The sequence below is a fragment of the Protopterus annectens genome, chromosome 7.part0, assembly GCF_019279795.1.
Source record: "Protopterus annectens isolate FY-2018-M chromosome 7.part0, PAN1.0, whole genome shotgun sequence".
Lineage (NCBI taxonomy): Eukaryota > Metazoa > Chordata > Ceratodontiformes > Protopteridae > Protopterus > Protopterus annectens.
Genome location: NC_056739.1, coordinates 171,806,038 through 171,813,459, shown reverse-complemented (window position 1 = coordinate 171,813,459; position 7,422 = coordinate 171,806,038).

Here is a 7,422-nt window from a genome sequence, read left to right as displayed (position 1 = left end):
TAAAGTACAATTTCCCTTAAGAGCACACAGAGAGATCACAGTCAGTCTGGGGCTGGTTGCTCCCTTGCTCTCCAGGACCCAATAAGACTCCCCACTGGCACAGCTATAGGGTCCAGATCTCAGCCTAGCTGGGCAAGCTAAAACCTCCAGTACCCTTTCTCTCCAACCAGTGCTTCATGTCCCTGCCCAAGTAGCTGACACACACACACACACACACACACACACACACACACACACACACACACACACACACACACACACACACACACTTTGAGATAAGAGCTTATATAACCACACAGACCCTCCTGGGAAAGGCTGGCACAGGTTCTCCAGCTGTGCCTCTATTACCCAGACTATACGGTAGTAATTACTGCCACCACTCAGCTAATAATTATCAGCTACCCAAAGGCCCTTAAAAGGGTGTCCAATTATTACTGTGCAATATTATTATCCAATTGGTAATTGTGACTGAATAGGCTTATTAGAGTGGCCTTGTACAGTTTTACCAAAGACATGCAAGTACTCTTAAGAGCATAAATTATCTCTACAAAAACAACCACAGTGGAAAGAGTTTAAAAATATTTAATAACAAATAATAAAACACAAGACAATGCGTTTTACTACACAGTGCTATTCAAAAGTTCAGAGAACACAGAGAAAAACTTAAAATAATTCCATACTACAGTTCTGACATCACGGAAAAACACTTAGCCTAAACTTTCTAGTTCCTAGCTATTTCTAAGAGAAAACACAGTGCTAAAAATACTACTTACATATAGAGCAAGGCAGAGTGCTGTGAGTTGGATGATCAAGGCAAAAATGTTCAATCCTCTCTGGTTCTCTCTGTTTAAATTAAAATTGCACTTCTGATTCACATTACATCATTCTTCACACTTTTATGGGGTTTCCAGGCTACACATAACATCATTCTTCACACTTCCCTGGGTTCCCAGGCTAACAGAAACTGCATTTACATTCTTAAGATCTCCTTTTGTTATCTTGCAGCTGGTCAGGAAGCAGAGCAATAAAAATATATTTGCATGTTTAAATCTAGCAATTTAACTCTTGGTTAAAACAATAGAAAGAATTTCTTCATTTAGACCCTTTGGCACCACTGTCTACATCAAAGAGTCACCACATGCTTTACTTTGGTCAGTAGAGTGCACTGTTGTCCCATTTTTTCCAGTTCCACATGTAAAACTATTTCTTTACATTTAAGACAACAAGCCTGTAGTTTACATTCATATTTACAAATGACAGAATTATCTGCAAAATTCTATCTGGCTAGGCTGGCAGCCTTTATCTATTTTTACCCACTCTTCACACTCTTCACACACACACACACACACACACACACACACACACACACACACACACACACACACACACACACACACACACACGTGTGTAAGAAGGGGTGTAGGGGACAAAGTCTCGTACTTAGAGGCCGGGGGCCCACTGCAAAAAACAAATGGTGGTGGGAGTATATTTTAATGCAGTAATATGCAGTAGTATGTGTTATGTGTATGTTATTTTTATTTTTGATTCAATGTGTTCTCTTATTGGCAGGTATTTGCTAGATTTTATTCCATCTGGTTTGGTATACATATTATCAGTTCAATGCCTTAATCATCAGTACTATTACCTGAATCGCTTGCACCCATTTCTGTAGAGGCAAACACAGGTTACCTGCAGGTTTTAAGAGAAGAGCAAAGCTGTGATCCAGAATTATTTGATATATAACATGCAAACATTTTTATATTGAGCTCTGTCTCTCTATCTTTCTATCTATGTGTGTGTTTGTGTGTGTGTGTGTGTGTGTGTGTGTGTGTGTGTGTGTGTGTGTGTGTGTGTGTGTGTGTGTGTGTGTATGTGTGTGTGTTGGAGACAGTAGCAAGGGCATATGAATGCCTACGTCAGAATGAAGTCCCTTAAAAAAATGCTTTTTCATTGTTGTAATGACTTTTTAGCTAAATCGTGGTTAGATGTTCAAATTTTTGAATAAGAAACACTTGTAGAGTAAGCCTTAATCATACAGCCATTCTTTTCTTGAGCAAATTATCAGAAAATCACAACTGACACCCACCTCCAGCACCATGCATAATATTTTAATTTGGACCTGAGTCCTGTATCAGCACGTTAGAGGCTGAAGTCATTTAACCTTGTCTGTGACCACAAGACACAAGTCAGAGCTGGAGCAGCATATGTAGTGAGTGAGATGTTTACAATTCCACTAATGAGTGTCAAGGATAGAGAAACTCCTATTGATTTCATGATTATTTGCTTAGTCACAGGTCAAAGAAAACTGATTGCATTTTAACAGCATCAAGAGTCCAAAGGTATTTATTAGTGCTTTAAAATGTTCTGCAGATTGCTTAACTCAGCATGCATCCTGTGCTTATGAGACCAGATTCTAAATACACAGGATACTGGTGCTTGATTTCTTCAATGTGTATTAAAGAGGATCTCACTGAGGGCAAATACACTATAAGTTGTATATTCCACTGGGACAGAGGTTGAACTAGAGAACTCAAAACTGAAAAGTGTAGCTTTAACTTTGCTATACCTGATGCCTGCATTACTGGATAAATAATTTGCATGTATGTTTAAGTGTGCATCTTGCAATGAGCACTTCACAGTAAACCCAGGCCATACAACAAGGCATGGTGTACATTAACAAACAAACAACAGCCAGGAGTGCTAATGACATAAAGTGGAGTAGGCCCAGAAATCTGGATTAGGAGTCATAAACATTACATATGTGAGCACAGCTTTACCAGGTTTGTATAAACCTTCAATACAGTGCTGCTACAGCTTTTATAATGTGAGCACCTGATTCAGCTCCTCCCTTGTTTGGAGTGCCTCCACTGGCATAATTATCACTCTCTATTGTTTCCCTTTTAGGAGTGTCCCTATTATTGTATCCTATCTGAAGTGAGTATCCCATTAACTGTTCCCTTAAGACTTCCTTTCTAAATACTATAATCCATCTGAAGTAAGTACTCCCTCAGTTCTCGTCTTGTCTTCTTAGAAGTGATCCCCCCAATATACTGTATCTCATCTGAAGACAGTACCCTTATCAGACGTTCCCTTGTTAAAAGTCCCCTCAATATGTTGTAACTCATCTGAAATGAGTACCCCTCTCAGCTGCTGTCTTGTCAGGCTTGTCCCCCATATATTGCATTCCATCTGAAATGAGCACCCATCTCTCCTCTTTCCTGGTTTATGGTGCACTCCATCAGTGCTTCAACTGATATGAGGTGAGTACCTCACTCAGCTGACCATGAGTAGGAGTATAGCTCCTCAGCTTATCCTGCACCAGCACTTTGTCATAGCAGGAGCACTCTCTAGTGATATCACTATACAAGATGCAAATGCATGTGCAAATCTGAGTGACCTTATTATTTGCTAACTAGCTGCCTTTAATTATGATAGTGGTTCCTCCTCACATCACTGTAGGTATACATTCACTGAAGACCCTGAAGCTAGGAATGGCAGCTTACCTATCATTAAAACTTAACGTTTCTGCTAATGTGCCATGGCTTGCCTCACTTTGAGGGCATTAGAGTTCTTATTTCATTGGTAGTTAAGTTATAGGTTCCAGTTATAAATTAATTCAAACACAGATCCCTAGAAAAAGTCATGCTGACTGAGCACATTTTTTGATATCTAGGATACATACTGTTTTCTTACTCCACCTTCCATTTATTCCTGTAGCCAGTTAAAAATGTCAGGGGTGGAGAGTTTTACAGTCAGTAAGCTTATTTATGCCCATATCCCACCAGTCGTACTCATTGTGAAGTATCATGGCAGCAGAAACTCAGCAGGCATGTAAGGTACGTTACTAATGTCACCTAATATCATAAGTTTCATAAGTTAAAAGTAGTGCACATTTCAGTGAAATGTGTGAAATGGGGATGGCAGTTTGGCATAATGGGTTACCTTACAGACACAAGGTGCAAGGTTTGATTCTAGCATGTGGTAACTGGCTAGGCCTGAAAGGGCAGTCAGCTTACTTCTTCTTCTTCTTTCGGCTTTTCCCAGTTAGGGGTCGCCACAGCGGATCACGTGTCCGCTCATGATTAGCAGTGGAGTTTTACGGTGTTGAGTTGCCAGCCCAATGCCCAACCTTCCACAGAAGGCACACACTCACACCTAGTGCCAATTTAGAATGTCCAATCCACCTACAGCATGTCTTTGGGATGTGGGAGGAAACCGGAGCACCCAGAGGAAACACACGCGACCACAGGGAGGACATGCAGACTCCGCACAGAAGGCACCCCAGACGAGAATTGAACTGGAGAACCTCTTGCTGTGAGGTGGCAATGCTAACTGCTGCACCACCGTGGCCGCCCAAAGGGCAGCTAGCTTACCATGAACTTTTAATATTTCTAAGGTGTATAATTTATTTATTTGACATTTGTTTACCGGGGTTGTCTGATTGGGTCTACAGAACCTGTTTTCAGCAGAGGCCTGGGGAGAAAAGTTCAACATACAGTACAATACAAATACAGTATAATCCAATGCAATAAAGATTACATTACAAATACTATACAAAAATAAGTAGAAAGAACAAACTGCTACAAGATGTAATATATTACTACACATGTAGACAATTGTATATGATTAAAACCTTACAGATGATAATAGTCACTCTCATCTTACATGATGTAGATAGTGTCAAAAACATAGTACATAGGTAGTGCAATGTGTGACATTGACTGTTGTCCTACATGCAAAATAGAATGTTAGTTTGTTAGGAAAATAGCAGCCAGAAAGTTAGTAATGCAGACATATAGTGAGAGAGAGTTAAGAAGAATAGAAGCAATAAAGCCTGAGCAGTAGCTTAAGGATATGGTATAGAAGCAGAGAAGGAGTTTGAAGAGCTTTAGGATCTTGCAGTCTGTGAGGGATTGAAATGTGAGAGAAGAGGAAGACCTTAGTATTAGGCAGGCTTTATGCAGGAGCAGAGCCATGTATTTTTGAGATGATTTTTTTAAAGAGGCTTTGAAATGGGTTAGGCCAGGCATAGACCTGGTAGCTAGAGGTAGTGGATTCCAATGTATAGAAACAGAGTATGAATACAGAGAGTGACCAGATTTTCTTGTGGGTTTTGAGATAGCTAAGAGGTTTTTGTCTTCTGATCGCAGGGATCGACTTGGTGTGTAAGGTGTGACTAGATTGGCTAGTGCAGGGCAGGCAGTAGGTTTGAAAATAAGGTTGTGCAACTTGGATAGTTGAATAAAGGCAAGTTGGTTGGGTAGTTCAAGCCAGTTTAATTCTAGAAGTGGTTTACAGTGGTGTGTGTGATGTACTCTGTGGCATATTGTCTACTCAGAGGTGATCTCTGCTTAACATACAAGGCCATGTCAAACCCTGAGCTGTTGGACATGCTCCACTTAAAGAAATCCCAATCCCTCAGAGCCACATGCTCCAGGGATCTAAACCTTGTCATCAGAATGAGCAAAACATGCTGGAGGGATAGGTTCCTGACCCAGAGACTCCCCATACTCTGGAATAGACTGCCCATACATGTCAAGTAGAGCGCCTCATTGGCCCTCTTCAAAAGGAACCTTGATGATTGGATGGGAGATAGGAAATTCACCCCGGGGATCATGTCAGTCGCCCTGCTAGACAGGGGTCCAGAAAAGTAAATATTGTGGGAAGAAATATCCAGGGAATTGTTATGGCTAGGCTTGCATAGGCCCTTGGGCCGATAGCCTAGTACCAGCCCTATGAACCTATGTAGAGTTTGTGGCAAACTTTGCAACTTTGTTGTAGCACTGTTCCAACTTGATTAGGGTAGAATTTTGTAAGTTAGTTAAGATAGGGGCACCATAAAGAAGAGAGGGAAGTAAAAATGTTTTTGCTAGGGTAGTTTTGGTTGCTGCAGTAAATAAATGTTTGTTTCTATATAAGAGTCCGTGTTTTTGATGATTTTGCTGTATATGGGGGTGAAATTAAAGTTTATTGTCAATGATAACACCTAGAAGTTTGGTTTCCTGCACTATTTCTATGGCAGTGTTGTCAGACGCAAGGATGTTGAAATGATCAGTGACAAGGGACGTGTTTCTAGGATGAAAGAAGACTAGTTTTGTCTTCTTTGGATTAAGAAAGAGTTGAGCATTTCTTAGCCAGGATTCAACTGCTATAAAGGACTGCTGAGTTTTTTTGAGAGTAGTTCTGGTAGTGATTGAGCAGTACAAATTATGGGGGAATCATCAGCATATTGAATGAGGGTCCCAGGTTGAGAGGCAGTGTGAAGGTATTTGTGAAAATATTGAAGAGTAGGGGTCCTATGATGGAGCCTTGGGGGACTCCAGTAGGGTTGTAGAGAAAGGGTGAGAGTTTGTTGGACCATTTCACTGCTTGTTTACGATCCTTGAGGTAGCTCTGAAACCATTTTACTGTGTTATGTCAGAAGCCTAAGTTAGACAGTGTATTCAAAAGTAAGGGGTGAGACACTGTGTCAAAGGCCTTGGAGAGATCAGGGAATACTGAGGCTGTATAGCATACTGCATCTCTGGCCTTGTGCAAAAACTTATGTACTGTGTAAAAAGGAGTCCTTTTTCTGTCATCTAAAAGATATATTTTGAAAGCTGACTAGATTCAAAGGCACTGCAATTTCTAAAGACATGGAAATGTCTTGCTATGGAAATGAACAGTCACACTCACATTGAACACTTTTGTTCCTCTTCAGATGCTGGAGATTTTGTGATGGCAAGGTATGTTGTTTCAACACAGTAGGCGGTATAGTATTTGTCTTCTAACGTACCCACTCTAATCACCTGGAGCTATGATTGTACAATCAATGACATAATTCGAGCCACACACGTGTTCCATTATGTATTTCCTGTTAGCTTATCCTGCTCTATCTCTTACTAGAAGACAATGTGACGAAGCAGTAGATGTCCACATAGTCCATTAGCTCTAGGGCTGTGGCTGCCTGTAGCTTAATTTTATGTTGCTATTGGTTGGGGCAGATGAGCCACCACTTGCCATTGGGCTGGCATAAAAATCTATCAGTCATTTTATGATTCCTGAGCAGTTATAATACTCTACCTTTTAGGCCAAGCCAAATATCAACATGACTGTTACTAGTCATCTTATATCTTGTTTATAGACTCATTCCTTACTTTGTGTTTCTAGAAGAGCTGTGCCATATTTATAGCCATCCTTAAGGTGGCTGTTTATTTCTTTTTTTACTGCTTTATTCTGTATTGCTGTTCACCAGTATATAGGTCTCCTGCTACAAGCAGTGATATTTATTTCCCCTAATCTGCTATGCTCATTGCTTTCAACTAACCTCTGCTTCATTCTCATACCTCTTACATTTTGCTTTGAGCTCCTGATGTTACGTAGCAGCTGACGTATGTTCGAGTCTCCCTCCTCTGGTCTTCCCCTGCTTCATACTTTCTCCTA